This window comes from Sciurus carolinensis, unplaced genomic scaffold, assembly GCF_902686445.1.
Source record: "Sciurus carolinensis unplaced genomic scaffold, mSciCar1.2, whole genome shotgun sequence".
Classification (NCBI taxonomy): Eukaryota; Metazoa; Chordata; class Mammalia; order Rodentia; family Sciuridae; genus Sciurus; species Sciurus carolinensis.
The window spans coordinates 2106020-2125632 of record NW_025920125.1 but is presented as its reverse complement, the minus strand read 5'-3'; the positions used below and the strand labels follow the sequence as shown (position 1 = coordinate 2125632).

The 19613-nt window shown below is 37.5% G+C and overlaps 1 pseudogene; it reads left to right on the top strand.

Annotated features, from left to right (window-relative positions):
• Nucleotides 1–442: 442 nt before the first annotated feature.
• LOC124973892 (phosphorylated adapter RNA export protein-like) lies at nt 443–1698 on the top strand (annotated as a pseudogene).
• The last annotated feature ends 17915 nt before the right edge of the window (nt 1699–19613 follow it).

Sequence of the window (19613 nt, the reverse complement as noted above, 5' to 3'; positions counted from 1 at the left end):
ATTCTAAACCATCTGGGCTAGCATTTTGTTGAGCAGATGTTGTTAATTTTTTTATATTCCTCCAAGTCACTAGATAATTAGAAGATTGAGTGTCTCTTGGGCCTCTTGTTATCAGAGGTTCCTCCTTTGAATCAGGATCCTCTTTATCTAGGGTCAAATGCAATTTGGGAATCAGATTGTGAAGTCTTTGATGCCAACTCATGATTATTGAGTATCACACATCTGGCAGGAATCCAGACAGGAATTGTAGAAGTAAGAACAGCAGCATATCCCTTCCCCAAGTAATCAAATGTGCAGGGTCCCACCACATCAGGTCTGGTGGAACTTGGTATTTTATATAAATCTTTGGTAGTTCCTTAGGGGCAAGTGCCGATCCAAGACAGAGGACCAGTGATGTGTATTATCTTCACAATGAACAATAAGTGCACTTATTGGCTGGAAGATGACACTGGAAGCCAACATCTTGGAAGACTGGCAACTGTGGGATTTGGATTCTGACATGATGGTCACAGCCAGTGAGTGGCTGCTCCAAGTGCTGATTGGGAAACTGAACTCCAAGAATGAAGCTCATTGCATGCCCAGGGGCCTGGTCTTTGGTTTTCCCACCGAACCCAGCTTTGTCCTATGAAAATACTAGATGTGGACAGTGCTGTGAGTTCCTTCTAAAGAACTGTAACAATGTATGTATCAGTGTCACATTATCAGACTATTAACACTGTGGATTCAAGTAAGGAGTTTTTCTGATTCAGATGATGATAGCTCTATTTGGAAACGCAAGCAGCAGAAGTATTTTAACCCTCCTTCCAAACCAGAGTCATTTCAGTTTGACCAGAAGAGTGAGAAACCACCTGTTGGGAAAGAAGGTTAACAATATATGGGGTGCCATGCTGCGGGAACAGAATCAAGATGCAGTAGCCAATAAAATCTGAATGGAGGCACTATTGACAAAAGCAGACAATCTGAAACCTATAATTATTTGCTTGCTAAGAAACTTAGGAGGGAATTTCAAGAATTTACAAAAGAACTAGACAAAGAACTAGATGAATATAAGCATAACAGCAAAAAAATGAGGTCAAGGGAAGAGGAAAATGGGCAAGACCATCTGAAATGGAAATGACCTGTCAAAGGCAGAGTAGGGTGAAGACTAGAAATGCTGATATGAGAACACAAGAAGATTCTCAAGAGAAAGTAGCTGACAAAATTTCTTTCAGGTTACAGGAACAAAATAAAATCTGATAGCCCAAGAAGTGAGAATAATTGGAAATGAAAAGATAATTGTACTTCAGATGGAAACTGCAAAAGTTGAACAGAATGACAGCCTTTTTACAATGAATGGTAGCCCAAGAAGACACCAGGTGGAGTTTTTCTGAATCTCCTGAGAAAAAAAAAAGAAAAAAAAAAAACCCTAGTATCAGTGAAGAACAGATTAAGGATATTTTGTACATTGAAAATAAAAAGAAATATGAAAATAAAAAGCTCCTATGAAGAGGACACAAGTGTTGGGTAAAAAGATGAAACAAGCTATTAAAAGTCTGAATTGTCAAGAAGACAATGATACATCATGAGAAACTTTATTCAAGTGACACAAATGAGGTCATGGCCTCTCTTGATGAGCCACAGGAAAGACATGGTGAAACCAAGTTGGATGCAGAGGAGGCCATTGAGGTTGATCATTCTCACGATTTGGACATCTTTTAAGAACATTTTGGACATTTTGAGTAACAGACCATTCTAAAATAACATTGTAATGAACCATTTTTACTGAGATTACTTTATTTTACTTTGTACTTATAAACATGAGAATCAGAAGAAGAGAAAACAATTTCTTGTTTTAAATAAAAATTAATATATGTTGGAAGATGAATACAATTGATAGAATTATTTAAAGATTGCTTATGTCTGACAGACCTTTTTATCCATATGATCTTTGTAGCCCCTCTAACCTGAATAGCCTCTATGTTCTTGTAGCCTCCATGGCCCAGGTATCCTTTTTGACCTGATCAGCTTTTATGGTCGGCACAACCTTTATGACCTAAGAAGCCTCTTTGACCAGTAAACCCTCTATGATCCCTGCAGTCTTTGTGACCTAAAAAAGACTCTATGTCCTGAGACCTTTATGGCCTACATGTCCTCTATGGCTTAAGTAGCCTCTAAGACCTGCATAACCTCTTTGACCTAAGTATACTCCATGACATATGAAACCTCTATGTATGCTGTGAGTAGCCTCTGTGAACTCTGTCCCCTCTATGATCTGGGTATCCTCTACAGCATACATAGCCTCTATTGCCTGAAAGTCTTTATATCCTGAGTAGCCTTGTAGACTTGAATAGCTTCTATGGATTTAGGGTCTAAATGACCTTAGTATGCCCTATAATATTTATAGGTACTATGAACTGCATAACCTCTATAATTTGCACAGGGTCTCTGGCCTGCTTATACTATCTGACTTTTACCACTTCTATGGTCTGAGTGCCCAAAATGATCATAAAACTCGTGTGCATAAACCCCTGTGCTGTTTCTGTAGCCTGAATAACTTCTATGACTTGCATAGCCTTAATGACCTGTGTATCTTCTATGGGAAAACAATCTCTATGATCTCCATAACCTTATGAGTTGAGGAACATAAATGACCTCAATAGGTACTATGAAATTTGTAGCCTCCATGAATTATATAGCCTCCTTTACCTACCTAGGTCTTATATGCATAGTAACCTACTTGGCCTGAGTAGTGTCTAGATCCTGTTAACCTCTGTGAATTGCATACCTCTTTGACCTTCATAGACTCTATGATCTATGTAGACTTTATGACTTTTACTGCTTATTCTCTGACCTAAGTAGCTTCTTCAACCCTCATAACCTCTGATTTATGCAACCACTATGGTCTGTGTAGCTTCTATCACCAATGTAACCACAATAACATTCAGAGTCTCTATAATCTGTGAAGCCCCCTGTACCCACATGCCTCTAAGACCTGAATTGTCATTATAATCTCAGTTGTTATAACCTGCAGAATTTCTATGATCTGTATAATATTATTTAATATGTATGTTTTTCATGACTTACCATAGACCCCCTGTCCTGCATATCTTCTCTGGTCTAAGTAACCTAAATAAACTGAGTAACCGATATGACCTGTGTTGTATTAATATTATGAATGGCCTCTATGGGTTGAGAAGCCCTTATGAATTGTGCAAACTCTAGGACCTGAGCAGCCTCAAAAAATTGAGAAGGTTTTTGTGGCCTGCATAATCTCTATAGTATGAGTAACCTCTATGACCCTATATCACTTATAACCCATAAAGCATCTATGACCTATACAATCCTAACAGCCTTTATGACCTCCACAGGCTTATGCCCTATGTAAAATATGGAATTAGTAGCCCCTAAGGACTTGGTAGTCTCTATGACCTGAACAGCCATTGTGACCTGGGTATTCTCTGTTATCTGCGTAATCCCTATTACCTTAGTAACCTGTATGACTTGCCTATTTTCTGTGTTCTGAAGCCTCTGGTCTTCCATATCCTGATGACCTGAATAGCTTTTATTAACTGACTAACCTCTATGTCCAATGTAGTTTCTATAACCTGAGTATTCTCTATGCCCAGCATAACTTTTAGAACCTGCACAGCCCCTAAGAACTGTGTGAGTTTTATGACTTGAACAGCATAATCAAATTTCAGAAAGAAAAGAACATTATCTCTATGGTGTGTGAATGGCTTGGCCACAGGATATGAGTTGGATATTAATTAAACAAGCTCACAGCACTTCTCCCAGTCAGGGATTTTATGCATCCATCTTCTCAACTAACATTATAGTATTTAAATTACCCTTCCTGGAAAGTATTACAAGGATATGGATTGGTCACATCTTGGTAGCCAGGAATCACAGCAAGGGTATTCATCTGTAATAACACAAGGAGAAGCTAGCAAAACATAAGAAAGTTATCACTAAAGTGCCAGGCAGGAAAGAGAAAAAAAATTCTGATGAAGGAGAACTGCTTTTCTTAGGAAATTGTTGTGATCTTGTTCCAGAAAAAAATTATTGTGTAAAGTGTCCAGACCTGTGACCCAAGTTTCCTTAAGAATGACCCAAGTCATTCTTAAGGCTATTCTCTACCACATTTAGAGCACTGCAAGTTCCCAAGGTTAGACAAGTGACTGAATAGATTTGTCCCACCTGGAGAACCAATGACTGCACTAATGGAATTGCTTCTGTGGAACACTGATAGTAGGGAAGCTAAAGGTTCCAACAGAGTTAGGGAATATCCAGGAGGCAAATTTGCAAAATACAGGTAGCTTAGCATCCATCAACTTAGTTTTCAACAGGTTACAACTTTGGGACACGGTGCTTACTCTTTCTTGGTCAGGCTGAGTAAGAGGTGGATTGGTTCTGCCTGGGTTGTCATGTAATGAATGAAGGTTAGTGAGGTAGGCTGAAATCAATGTTTTAGCACATAATAAAGGAGACTAATGAAATTAAAATGCCAGTGGTAGATATTCTGAGACCATTACTATTCAAACAAGGGAGCATGAAATTGCCAGAAGGTGGAGAAAAGTTTATTATTGGAAGCACTTTCCTTGGCACCAGGTTGGAGTCAGTATTTTAGGCTCACAGGCAGAGTGCTACACCTATTGTTGAGTATTTGAATGACAAATTTGGAGGTTTTTGAAGTCTCCTTAGTGACCTCTTTGGCCTGTATTAGCCAAGTATATTCTATGACCTTAGAAGTATCTATGACATGAAAGACAGAAATTAAATACATACAAATAGGTAAAGAAGAACTCAAACTATCACTATTTTCCAAGGATATGGTTCTATATTTGGAACATCCAAAAACTTCAACCAAAAATCTTCTGGAACTAATAAATAAATTCAACAATGTAGCAGGATATAAAATCAATACCCATAATTCAAATGCATTTCTATACATCAGTAATGAACCCACTGAGAGAAATAGCACTACACTGTTAATAATTGTGTCAAAAATAAAATATTTGGGAATCAATCTGAAAAAGAGATGAAAAATCTCTACAATGAAAACTACAGAACACCAGAAATAAAGAAATTGAAGATCTTAGAAGATGGAAAGACCTAACATGCTCCTAGATAGGCAGAATTTATTTGATCTTTCCATGTTAATCCCATAATTTTTGGAAGTTCTTTCATGGATTTTTACCATCTTCTCTGTGTGGTCAACTTTATTTTCAACATTAAATATTTTGTCTTCATTGTCTGAAGTTCTATCTTCCAAATGGTCTAGACTGTGGGTGATATTTTCCATTTAATGTATAATTGACTAAAGTGTAATTAATTTATAATTGATTGATTCTTCATTTTGCATGCAGTTTTAAGTAATAATATTTCACAGATCCTGTATCCCCTTTATGCAATTTCCTGAAGTGATAACAGTCAGTAAAATCACCACTGGAAACCTGACCAGAAAGCTACTCTGAAAAAGTCAAGGCAGAGAGTTTTCATGGCCACAAGTCTTCTTTGATCTACCTTTCTGTAGTCCACTCAACTTTGGCACTCCCCTACTTCACTCATCTCAAATAACTTGTCATTCACTTACTTCAATGATGTTCTATAAATGGAATCAACAGCAAGTTCTTTTAGTAGTAAAATAATACTAAGAGTAATTCGTTGAAAAGAAATTGAGTTCTGTTCACACAGTACTTCAACCTTGCTTAGTACTTTTAGAATAGTTAACTAATTTTAGATTATTTTTAATTCACATACTTCCTTTTAGATGCAGAACCTTTGACAGTAGTAAAAAAAAGACACAATTACAATGGGACAAATTTTTTAATGCCCAGGAACTATAAACAGACAAGGTGATGAAACCCTTTAGTTTGCCCAGGGATCAACAAAACATTCACTGCTAACTGAGACAATCTAGGATAAACTAGACAGAGCTGGTTACCATATACTCACACACAGAACCTCTGGAGGTATGGTCTACACAGTCTTTCTTTCTTCCACATAACCTTTTTGGTGGTATATGAATACCTAAATACCAGCAGAAATTTCTAATAGAACAGCTTCACAGTGAAGCAAAAATCCATGAGACCAAGGAGACATGTCCAAAGCATAAATCCTATTCTTAAACATTTTCTTTAATGAAAAATGTTAAAAGGAAAAAAGGTATGTATGGAACAAGTTTTAGCTCTATTCCCCACCTTAACTATCGCACTTGGAGACAGAAACATGGAAGTTCACTTCTCAGATGTAAGATATTTTATTTTCCTTACAAATCATACACTAAAAATCAGTATCATTTTACTCGAGACTCAGAGAAGGATCAAAGGCTTTTAACCCTCTAATAAGTTTTAAAATATTGGAACAACATAATCTAAATATTTAATTCTCAAATTAAAATGTCACCTCTAATTATCAAAATCTGAAGTGAAATCAATGATGCTTACACTTGCATCTATGTAGTCACACATTACTTGCTGGTAGATTACATAGTTTTAACATGTTAGCATGAGACACATGTGGACAACAAAGACAACAAAACATTTGTTTTTGTACTGTGTACCAAGACTGTGAGTGTAGGGCCTTCCTTCAGTAGTCATCATCACCACATCCTATCTGAGGATCACAAGAAAGATGGTCTGTGTCACCAGTACTTTCTCTGTCTGCTAAAACAGGGTCTTGATTTGGACAAACAACACCTAGGAGAGTTGTCACCAAAAATAGATTTTACTATTAAGGCTAATGCGTCAGGCAAGGAAAATAAGCAAGAAGCAGTGCTTCTCACTCCCAGTTCCTAACCAAGAAACATACCAGGAATTTTCTATAAATTTGTGATCCTCCTGCCTTCATCCCCTGACTGACTAGGATTACAGATATATGCCACCATGGCTCACTCAGAAAATACTTTTAAAACCAGCATAAGTTACAACTCATCTCACAGTATTTATTTTAGTACTATTTCATCAGTTTATTTCTACATAACCTTATCAAGAATATGGATTCTTGTTCATAAAAGGATTAAGGCAATAATTCTTACACCTATTGATGCTGATGGTAATCAGATATACAAAATGAAACTTTGCTTTCTTAGATTTGCTTGAACTAATAAGAAATTATTTCCACCATTGGCCCTAACTTTATTATAAACACTCAAAAAAGTAATAATAGAGTAGACTCTCCTCTTGTCCCCAGGGGATATATTCCAAGGCCCTCAATGGATACTGGAAAACATGAACATTACCAAATCACCCACAGTCATTTTTCCTAGTTAGTCTCAGATTACTGTAGTTAAATCATCCTCCAATTTTTAGGCCCTGTTACCTCCTTTTTATCACTATCCATATGCTTTTGGGCCATTATTAAGTAAAATAGGCTTATTTGAACACCAACAAGTGATACTGAAGCAATCTGATAACACAGAGATAGTATATAAAGTATGGAGACACCAGAAGAAAACATGATTCAGGTCCTTAGAGAGATGAAAGATTTCATCGTAAGAGGCTGTCATGTGCCCAAAGCCACAAGCTGTGATGTGTCTTAGTCATGATTTGAACCCAGGCAGTCTGATGTCTAAGTTCACATTCTAAGCTACCATTTTGATCATTGCCTCTTTTCAATATTTACTTATTATATATTTCTAAAGAGGTTAAGTAGAATAGTCAGATAAAAAATTGTGATAAATCAGGGACATTTTCCATGAACAATTCAGAAATAGTATTTTTTCTTTAAATTTAATCACAAGATGCTATTCAAAAATTCCATGACTGCCACAATTCTTGGTTTCTGCACAAGATCAAGGTATGACTAAACTGTTTTCAGGGCATGCAAAATTTATTCAAATTCATAAGGAGTAAAGCCTTGGATATTGTCAAAAGACCATGCACTTTATATTTCTTCTGTATTAAATGTTGAGAAGGAATAAATCATTGAAACAAAATTTCATGGTTTCTGGAGCTAGAGAAGAGTTATAAAAGGTAATGGTTACAAATGGGTACAGGGTTTTCTTTCACAGTAAAGGAAAAATGTTCTATAGACATTAATGTAGGTGCACAACACTGTGGATAATTTAATTCCCTAGAATTGGAACTGGACACTTCACAAAGGAATTTCATGGTAGATAGATTAAACTCAATAAAGCTGTTATAAAAAAAGAGTACATGAGATGAACTGCTCTGAGGCATGTATAGCCCACTCACTAAATCACATGCGCTAAAGAATGATGCCTTTTATTGCTTTTTTATCTGCAGAGACTAGCATAGGTGTGAGACTTACGGACTGAATAAAGACTGGACACTGGAGATGGTCTTTGAAACAAACACTCAAGCCATTAGAACTAGCTAGGATTTGGTCAGCTCTGATTACTGCAAAGCATGAGCCCACTTTAGACATGATTTCACAGGTATGAAATTTGATATTTCACAAAAACTCCCCTATGTGTCTCAGCTTTTAGATAATTAGACACACATATAAAATTCCTATGGACAGGCCAATTCACTATCTCTGAACTTAACAAAGGGAGAAAAGAAACTTCCTAGAACTTAGCAGTCTGCCCTGGGACTGGGCTGAAAATGGTATCACAACAACAAAGGCCAGGCACAAATTACATTTTGCCACATTGCCACCCTTGTGGACAAATGGAGATGAACCATGTTACAAACATTCAAAAAAAATAACCAGTAGATATCATTCAAGGACTGAGGCTTATCTCAAGATCCACCTCTAATACACTTTGGCTTTAGATCACCTCATCATTTTCTTTCCCTGTCCAGTTATCCACAGCATCTGTTTGATAAGGCTTCCTCTATTTTCCTTCACAGTATGCCATGAAGAATGATAGTGACCATGGAGACAGATCAGAAACATGATTCCACATCATGTGCATGGGTTGCATGTCTCCCACCCCTGCTTCCAGGTTCCATCCTCCTAAAGAACTGCCAGCCCCATCCAGTCCTTATCAGTGCCCACTCAAACAAAAAGATGTGTTCATGTTAGATAGTCACAAGACTGCTGTGCACTCACTTCACATGTAAAACCTGGAATCCCCAAATCATTAATTTAGGATTTTCTAGAATCAGAAAATGACTGAGGAGAACCACTGGGTCTCAAGGCCACTCTTCTCACTCTACCCCAGTATTCTCCCCATAATAATTAAGCTCCCACACATTTCCATTTCACTCTGAGACAGCGATGTGCCTCATCCACTTCTAAGGCCTCTACTTCAGTGGGCACCCACCCTGTATATGAGCTGCCAAATGCATCAGCTCTTTCATTGAAATTTGAGTGGCCTATTTTTATCTCCTTAACATACTTGACCCTTATTTCTTCTTTCTAGTCTATAAACTTCTAGAAGACCTGACCATGAAGAGTTCTGAAGGCCTGGCAAGGGACACAGAACACCTTGAGTTCCAATTATAGCTCTTCTCTTTGGTTCCTTTTCCAGGGATGAGAGAACAGCCTCTTCTCACGTTTTTTATGTATGAAAATAAATTTGGTGGTCAATATTTCTTCCCAAACAACTGGGATAAGGAGAGATAAGACCAGATCACCATGATGAAGTTTTCTAATTGCCAAGGCAGACTGAATCCCAGTGATCCTTGACTCTTCCTTTGATGTGACAGGCATTCTGAAACATTATCAGAACTTGTGTTTAAGGGTCATGCCTAGGTATATACCCAAATACATAAATTTGCAAAGTCTTCCCAAATCCCTGTTACAACATATTCCTGGTCAGTAGCAAAACATTGTCAGGGGTGGGCTCTGAAGGCCCCAGAGCCGCACCGTGCCTGATCCCTAAGATGGCACCTGGCAGCTTGCCAGACATAGCTGCACTCATATACAAGTTTTAGGAAGTAATTCTGGTTGGCTGTTGTACATGAGGCAATCCTGGTATCTGCCTGGAGACTGTTCCTTGATAGGCTGACTTTCCTGGTAGTCTACTCTCTGATAGGCTGATGTTCTCAATATAAGTCTGAGACTTGTGGAATAAAGTCTTTTGGTTCCTGTGATCAAGAAGAGTGTACGCATTGTGACTGTCCCCGCGGGCGGTGGGTGATCATAAGTGGTGCTGAAACCCGGGATCTCGAGTTACAAAGAAGGAACTGATCAGGTAAATACAGGGAAAGTAAAGTACAGTCTGGCCAGGTTAAAGTTTGCAGGATAAGCAACGAGTTAAAGTTCACTGGATAAGCGACGAGTTAAAGTTCGCTGGATAAGTGACGAGTTAAAGTTCACGGGATAAGCGACGAGTTAAAGTTCACGGGATAAGCGACGAGTTAAAGTTTGCGGGATAAGCGACGAGTTAAAGTTCGCTGGATAAGCGACGAGTTAAAGTTCGCGGGATAAGCGACGAGTTAAAGTTCGTGGGATAAGCGATGACTTAAAGTTTGCGGGATAAGGGACGAGTTAAAGTTCGCTGGATAAGCGACGAGTTAAAGTTCGCAGGATAAGCAACGACTTAAAGTTCCCGGGATAAGCGACGAGTTAAAGTTCACTGGATAAGTGATGGAAATTGAGTGTAAGTGTTTTCGCTTTTGTTTTGCTAGTTAAAGTGCCTTGCATTCTGTTAGTTTAATAGAGAAATATGGGCACTGAAATGTCACGAATGCACATGGAAGGTCCATTAAAGGATTTGCTCCAGGCCAATGGAATTCCTCTTGAAACTAAAACAGCCTGAACCAAATGCAGAGAGGCCATAAAACAAGGGGAAGAGGTTTTGGAGGAAATAAAAGAGGAAAGGTCTAAAGCATCAGAAAGGGTGTCAATAAGATCAGAGACAGACAAGGAAAATGACACTGGGTGTGAGGATAGTTCAGATGAAGAGGAGAATTTACTATGTAAAACAAAAAATCTTGCTATTACAGGATCTACTAAAGAAAAGATGGGGCAAACACACACCACACATGATGACCCTGCGCTCTCAGCTCTTAGACTCATGCTGAAGAGTAGCAGCCTTGAGTGGTCTGATACACAGGCGGAAAAAGCCTGGGACACCTTTAAGAGGAAAATCAGTTTAGGGGACGGTCCCCCATTAGGATTCTGCCCTACATTATCCGCCCTTAAGGCCTGCTTCTCTCCAGGACCTCCCAAAGGGGGCTCCAAGTTTCTCCCCAAAGAGCCGCTGCCTAAAGAACCACCGGCTCCTCCCATTGCATCTCCTTCCAGAAACTTGCAACATAGTAAACAACATTGGGAGACCTTTAATGAGGAGCGCAATCCATCTCAATCCGCTCCTCCCAAGGTTGAGGAACCATGAGGGCAGCCAGCCTCTACACATAGGGAGGTTCCACTACCACCTCAGGGAGGATCATTACTGCCATCTTGTATTCTGGGGCCACATCAGACTCCAATGAAAGCCCTCAACCTCCTCCTTCCAGATGGCAGGAAATCTTCCCAGTGGCCATTTTATGATACTGGGCAAGAACTCACAGACTCTAACCTCCCCCCTCCCTGTAGGGCCTTCCCAGTAAATGTTAATATGTTAGTTTTGGAAGAAATGACTACCAATAACAAATTGGCCTGTGCAGGGATGAAAGATAGCTCCATGGGAAGGTGGATTGTGGCTACCAAAGATATTGGCACAAAGCTTCCGCAAGCGAGCGGGCAGATGGAAAGGGATTCCTTATCTTCAAGTCTCTTCTTTCTTGAGCTTGTCTGCTCTTCCTTCAAATGCCTCCTTCTTCTCCCCCTCTTAATCCCTCCTCCTCCTCCAACTTTGACTCAGCTGTTTCTGCTTTCATTCCCCAGTCGAGCCCACCTAGTCCTCCTGCCATGAGGTCCCACGTACACCGGTGGGTAGGGAGTAACCAGCCCAACCATCAGTGGCATGTCCTAGTAAGGATTATAATATAGTAGCCCCAGTCCCCACAAATATTGGGAGATAATTGTTTCACAATTTTCTGCATCCAAACCTGAATTGATTACTAACCAAGATTAAGGGTTAAAATGCCCTAGGCATCAAGTTTCTGCTTGAACATTTTATCCCCTTTCAGATCCAAATCTCAGTCAAGGCTTACATTGAAATGTAAATAGAGAAAGCCTGAAGGCTCAGTAGGAGACCGGTCTCAAACCCAAGAAAAAAAACAACAAAAAAAAGGCAAAAAGTCTTACCTGAACTCCAGCAAAATTTAATTTTATGGTGCTTTACTAAAGTAATTAACGGCCATATCTCTTTTCCCGTATCATTTTTCCAGGACTCTTGTTTTTTTTTAATTCTACATATTTTTTGAGCTCATGACTTTTTGTTCAGTTCTATTTTTTTTATTCAACTACAGAATTGAACATCTGTTACATTGCAATGGAGATTCACCTATAAAGTTTGAAGGCCTTTGATTTTGTGTTATGTGTATGTCGTGCTGTCTGATGTCATGTTTTCTCTGTATCAAAACTGAGCACTCCTAAAATTAAAATTTAAAAATGGATCCAAATACTTTTAATTCACGTGATTTAAAAAGGTTCAATTTAAATTGGGTAAACTAATAGAAGTAAAATGTCTTGAAAATAACTTGCAAGTCTTTAGGTGGTCAAATTAATAAAATGTTGATGTTAATAAAATGTTTAACATCAATTTTTCTAGGACTTTCCTTCAACAAGAAAAAGATGGCAAATACTGTTCAGGACACTTGTCTGATATCTTGGTTTTTACAAAATAATTAGAGTTGACATGCATGGGATTAAAAGTTTCAACTGTGTTTCAATTAGAGTACTATAAACAACAAAATATTTAATCTTATTAAAATAGAGTAATTTTTTTAAATTTAGAAATTTCATAAGAGTTGTTTCAGAATGTGAACAAAAAGGGGTCAACAGGAAAGAGAAAATAAAGGTTCTGGGTATGGAAATATATTTAGTAAAAGGGAAAAAGAAATGTTTCTGGGTAAGAAAGTGCTTGTGTGATGAAATAAATGAGGGTCTAAGTAAGTGCTAAGAAAGTCTATGTAAGTAAAGGGCAAGTTTCAACAAGTTTGCATGTAACTAAGTTGGTTGTATGTATGTGAAACATTTAAAGTTATTTAAGGTTTTTCCTAAGGTGAATACTAATGTTCTAATATAAACCAAAGTTTAATCTATATGGTAAAATGACATGGTAAAATTACAAGAATTTCTTAGAAACACTAATTTACTCTTAACTTTGTGTCTATTAAGTTTTATTCTTTAGAACAATTAGTCTTAAAAATAGGGGTTTATACAATTATGGTTAAGCAACTGTTAGAGTATTGTACTATGCTATAGAGTCTAAATTTTTCTTTAAAAACTAAATTTGGTAAGAACCAATTTCTCAGTAAATTTGAAATAACTCTAACCACAGGTATACTTTATAACCCACAAGGACGCTTTATAAACAAAAAGGGGGAATAGGGGAGACCTTCAGGTCCCCTAAAGATAAACTTTCTCTTTGCCTCTTTATTTTAAATTTTTTAACTCTGGATAATGAGGGTCGCTCTGCTGCTGAGAGACATGGCAATCATAAACAACATGATAGAGCCATGGTAAAATGGAAGGATGTTCTTACAGGACAATGGAACGGTCCGGACCCGGTGCTTTACTGGAGCTGTGGCTCGGTTTGTATGTTTCCACAGGATAAAACATCGCCTATTTGGGTTCCTGAGCAACTAACTCGACCAGTGCCAATACTACCAACAAGTAACTTACAACCTCTTTTTAGTCTCTTAGGAGGAACAGTTCAACTATGTACCTTTCCACCTACCCCAGTTTGTGTGTTTCCCCCTTTTTATGTTTCTGCTAACTAATGAAACAACTGCTTCTCTCAATTGTATTTCAGATTTATGCTATCTCTCTCAATGTTGGAATGCTTCTAGGTTACCGCTGGCAGTCTTAATGTGCATTCCTACCAGTCCCAGTTTCTGTTACAGATGCAGAATTGCCAGTGTTACTAAACAGGAGAGATTTTGGCATCACAGCAGCCGTGGTTGCCACGGTAGCAGTCACTGCAGCGGCAGTCGCAACCGCAGCAGCAGCATTGACACAACCATAAAGACAGCAACAACAATCACTTGGCTGAAAATACAGCTGCAGACTTACAGACTAAAGAGACCCTAAACCAACATCTAACACCAGGCATACTCCTTGTAAATCAAAGAGTGGACTTTCAAGTGGATATCTTGCAAGAACTTTTGGGACTGGGATGTGTTTATCCTTTAAGAGCAGTGTGTGTCACCCCTATTGCTTATAATAACCTTAGCTCTGTGGTTATGTTATCTAAAAATCTCTCTGTCTACCTTACTGGTAATTGGTCAACTATGTTTGATAATTTAACCAGTCAGTTATGAGCTGAAATACTCAGAGTCAATGACACCAAGGTTCAAGTTGCATCAGTATCCGAGATGTTCTCTTTGTTATCTAAAGCCCTGGGATTGACAAAACAGTGGGCTGGAACAGTAGATGTTCTGATTATTATCTGCTTAGTGATAGCCTATGTTATACACAGCCAAATCAGAGCGCGCCAAGATGCCCGATGTCATCAACGAGCTATAGTACAGACTTTGACAGCCATTGAGACAGGCACATCCCCCCACGTATGGCTAAGCATGCTGGACCAGTAGTCAAAGATGGGTAAGATCCGTGGAAATGCATACCAACCTAAGACAGGATTCTGAGGACTGGAGGTCAGAATTCCAATGACGGGTAAGGATGTAATTTGCCATGGACAACCTAAGACAGACGTGGTCCCATGCCATCTTTTCTTTATTTAAAGAATAAGGGGGAGATGTCAGGGGTGGACTCTGAGGGCCCCAGAGCCGCACCGTGGCCTGATCTCTAAGATGGCGCCTGGCAGCTTGCCAGACATAGCTGCACTCATATACAAGTTTTAGGAAGTAAATCTGGTTGGCTGTTGTTCATGAGGCGATCCTGGTATCTACCTGGAGACTGTTCCTTGATAGACTGACTTTCCTGGTAGTCTACTCTCTAATAGGCTGATGTTCTCAATATAAGTCTGAGACTTGTGGAATAAAGTCCTTTTGGTTCCTGTGATCAAGAAGAGCGTACACGTTGTGATTGTCCCGGCGGGCAGTGGGTGATCATAAAACATGTTTGTCTTTAAGGAAATTTGGAGCTTTAAGAGTTAAGTTACATAGATTACATGAGCATAATAAACTAGTTCTTAAAAGGGTGATGAGTGAGTGAACAAATGATGAAATGACCTGTATGTGATGCTGAAAATCCAAACATAAGGTGATAAAACATATTCATATTTTACTGTGTAATTAACTGCACATGAGATGCAGAGTTGTGATGCCTCCCTAATTACCCAGCCAATATTAGAATGGCTTTAGTCTCCCAAGTACATTTTCACTGTGGAAGAAGGGCAGGGGAGGGTGAATGGAGCAAAGTTTCTAACACTCTCCAGAGCTAGGCAGCACTAAGCAAAGGATGAAAATTTATTTTTCAAAAAGCCACATAATAATAAAACTCTGAAACAGATAAGGAGAAGGTGTTGATAAATACTAAATTAGAGTATAAACAACAAAAGCAAACATGGAAATAATAATAATAATACATGATGTTTATTTTAAAGTACAGTTTTCCACCTATGATTTTATTCAACAAATAAATACTTGCAGTCATATCTCCAAGAACTTAGGAGGGCAGCTACAACTGCCTTTATCTAAGGTATCCCATTATTTCAGCTTTGTTGAGGATAGATATCTGACTTGCCCAAAGTCACAGAGTCACTATGTCAGGCCTGAGACCGAAGCTTTAATTTCAGTTATTTTATTCAACATCCCCTTTCCAGAAACCATATGCTATCTCACATATTTATTTATTAATTTAAGAAATACTTATCTATTTTTCTGGTAAATATTCACTGCTTACTATAGATGATCAGAGTGGTTAAGTTGCTGGGTCATTTCTTTGCCTCCAGGGATTACAGGTAGTGCAACTAACCCAGGAATGCAATGGATATAGACAGATAAAAAAGTCATAAAGAAGAATTATTGTATAGTACTTAATATATGCACTTAAAATGTCTCTTGCTTATGACTGTTTTCATTTCAAAACATTATATGGACACAAATTTAAGAGTTCAGAACAACAAAGGTATGATTCAACTAACAAATTCCAGAATTGGTGACTTCAGAATTTATTGTTCATTAAAACTCTACTCAAGTTATAAGAATTTAATTGAAAAATTTAGTTGTAATTAAGAACTAATGACTTATGATATATAATAGGCTAATACTTATTTTATAATGCCTTATTGTCACTAGATCTGTGCATGTAAAATAAATTGGCATTTTAATTCAAATGAAAATTTTGTACAAAGATTATTAAACTGTTGTCATTAAACACTACATTGTCAACTAAAATGGAATAAAGTCATTTTAAGAGCCCATCCTCCTATGAATATTCATTTTGACAGACTTTTCCTTACCTGACACACACCTTCAGTAGCAGCACAGCATCAACTACCTAGAGACACCAAGAGAAAATACTGAAGACCTCAATCACTCCAACTGCATGAGAGAATGATGCAGACTCAAACTTACACATCCACATACTGCCAGGCAGTTCCCATCTATCACAGCCTGTGAGACAGAATTTCTCATACCTCCTAATAATGTCTAATAAAATATGCAGTTCTTTTAATAATCTTGGTCACTGAGGCTTTCACTACACACAGTGGGATTCTGTGAAAAGCACAGGACAGTCACCTGAGTCAACACGCTGCACAATATATGTTGAACCAATTGACAACACATTAGAAAAATGCCAGAAATGGGATTTAGAATGTATATAGTCAAAATGCCCTGTGATGTGAACTATATTATAAGGAGTGAAATCCAAGAAAAAATATGGGAAATGAAAGATCACTCTAATAAAAAAATAGAACTTATAAAAAAACTAAGTATAAATTTGTGAAATGAAGATATCCATAAACCAAATCACAAACTCAACAGAAAGCATCAACAACAGCCTAGACAACTTGGAAGACAGAAGCTCCAACAAAGACAAAATTTATACTTTTGAAACAAAGTCAATCACACAGAGAAGATATAAGAAACCATAAACAGAACTTACAAGAAATATGGGAAAATATAAAAAGAGCAAATTTAAGATTTATCAGAATAGACAAAGAAGTGGAGATAAAAATCTAAGAAATGCAAAATGTTTTCAATGACCTAATAGAAAATTTTCCAAATCTAAGGAATGGTATGGAAAATCAAATACAACAGGTTTACACAACCACAAGTATACAAAATTACAAAAGAACATAAGCAACATAAAAATGAGTGAATACATATTAAAGATAGAACTTTAAAAGTTGTGAGAGAAAGAAATCCAATTACATAGAGGGGAAAGCCAATTTGAATTTCATCTGTTTTTTTTAATGCAGCACTCAAAGACACTCAAAGACTGAAGGTGAAGTGTTGGGGAAAAAAACACATCATTTACATGTACTTCATAAAGAAGTTCCAGTTTCCATCCTCATATCGGACAAAGTGAACTTCAAGTCAAAGTTAGAAGGGATAAAGAAGGGCATTCATACTGCTAAGGAAATCATACATTAAGAAGACATAAATATGTATGTCCCCCAAAACAGAGCATCTACCTACATTGAACAAATCCTTTTCATATTTGAGAATCAAATACTACAAAACAGTAATACTGGTTTACTTTTACACACCTTTAGCTCCACTGGATATATCTTTCAAACAAAATCTAAGCAAAGAAACTATAGTACTAAATAATACAATGAATAATTTAGACTTAAAATACATATATAGAGTATTTAATCCATCAACAAGAAAATACACTATCTTCTCAACCTTGTCAACTGCACATAAATCCATATATTTTACCAAAAAGTCACAATTAACCAATACAAAAAAGAGAAATACTACCCTACATTTCATCAGATCAAAATAGAATGAAACTAGAAATGAATTATAAAATTAAAATAAAAGGTAGTCCAACACCTGGAGACTAAATATCATGTTACTGATGACAAAAGGACAGTAGTACAGATTAGGCGGGAATAAAAATGTAATTAGATGTAAGTGACAACACCTATAGGATATGTCAAATTATGTGGGACATTATGAAGAAAGCATTAAAAGAAAAGTTCATTGCATTGAGCTCATTCATTAAAAGAATTAAAGGCCAAAAAACAAATATCCTAACTTTACATCTCAAAGTCCTAGGAAAAAAAAAAACAAATGAACACCAAAAGTAGTAAAAGACAGGAAACAGCTAAAACTAGATTTGAAATCAATGAAATTGAAACAATGGAAAAAATTTTTTAAATTAGAAAATTGAAACCTTGTTCTTGTAGAAAATAAATTTTTTGACTGGGCCTCTCTCTGCCATCTGGGAGTCACATTGTGTTAACCCTGTGCCTGTGACCAGTGTTTTCTGACTGACTGAGAACCTGAGACATTTTGAATGTACTAAGGTCTTGCATTTCTGCTTCTTCCTTCTGGGAGCCTGTGGAGGCAAACATGGGGAAGACTGTGATGCAAGGATATTTGTGATTCTCATGAGAAGGGTCTCTGGAACCAAAGGGAGTATACAACTCTTCTTAAATTGAACACCAACCCCACTTCCCCCAGGACAAGGGGAAGAAAAGGAGGAGGAGGGGGAGGAGAAGGAGGAGGAGGAGTTCATGGTGAAAAGCAATAAAAGAAACAATATCAAAATAATCTGGTGAAAGGTATCTCATGTCCATGGGAAAGGTGGCATGGTTTAGGCCAAATTCTGAAGCAACTTTACTTATAAATAAAGGCCAAAGAATGCAGAATCTGTGTGATGTTCCACAATAAATTAAACTAATGAAAAAATTAGACCAAGATGAATTAATGATGCACTTGAACTGGGTTTGAGGCTCAGTGATAGGGCTTTTGCCTAGCACTTGTACATGTGGAGTACTAGATTTCTTCCCCAGCACCACAGAAAAGTAAATACACAAAATAAAGTTATTGGGTCCATCTGCAACTAAGAATGCTTTTTAAAAATGAAAAATGGATGAATTAATTAAGGTAAGGATATAAAATGATCTTTCCTTAACCGTTCATGTAATAAGCAAAAAAAAAAAAAAAGTTCAGGGAAAACAAGGGCAGTGGAGCTACATGGTGAACAAAATTCACCTAATGGACATCTTCACTACACCACACAACACGACTACAGAATATGCATTATAGGGTCTGGGGATATAGCTCAGTGCATAAAGTGCTTGCCTGTCAAGCACAAGGCCCTAGGTTCAATCACCAGCAAAAAAAAAAAAAAAAAAAGAATATGCATTCTTTGTGAGCAAATATGAAATGTTTATCAAACTTAACCATAAAAAGGAATATAAAGCAAAACTCAACAAATTCTAAAATAGGAAATCATGCCACATCTCTTCTCTTAACACCATGAAAGTAAGCAAGCTAGAGTTCAGGCACACTGGCCTCTGCCTGTCTTGGGAGGCTGGGACAAACAGGAGGATCCCAAGTTCAAAGTCAGCCTCAGCAATTTAGTGAAACCCTTAATAACTGAACAAGACACTGTCTCAAAATTAATAATAAAATTATAGTAAGAGAATGAAATCAAATAAACAGTGCTAGGGTTGGAGCTGAGTGATTAAGCACCACTGGGTTCCATCCCTGGCACTAAAAAAGAAAAAAAGAAAGAAAGAA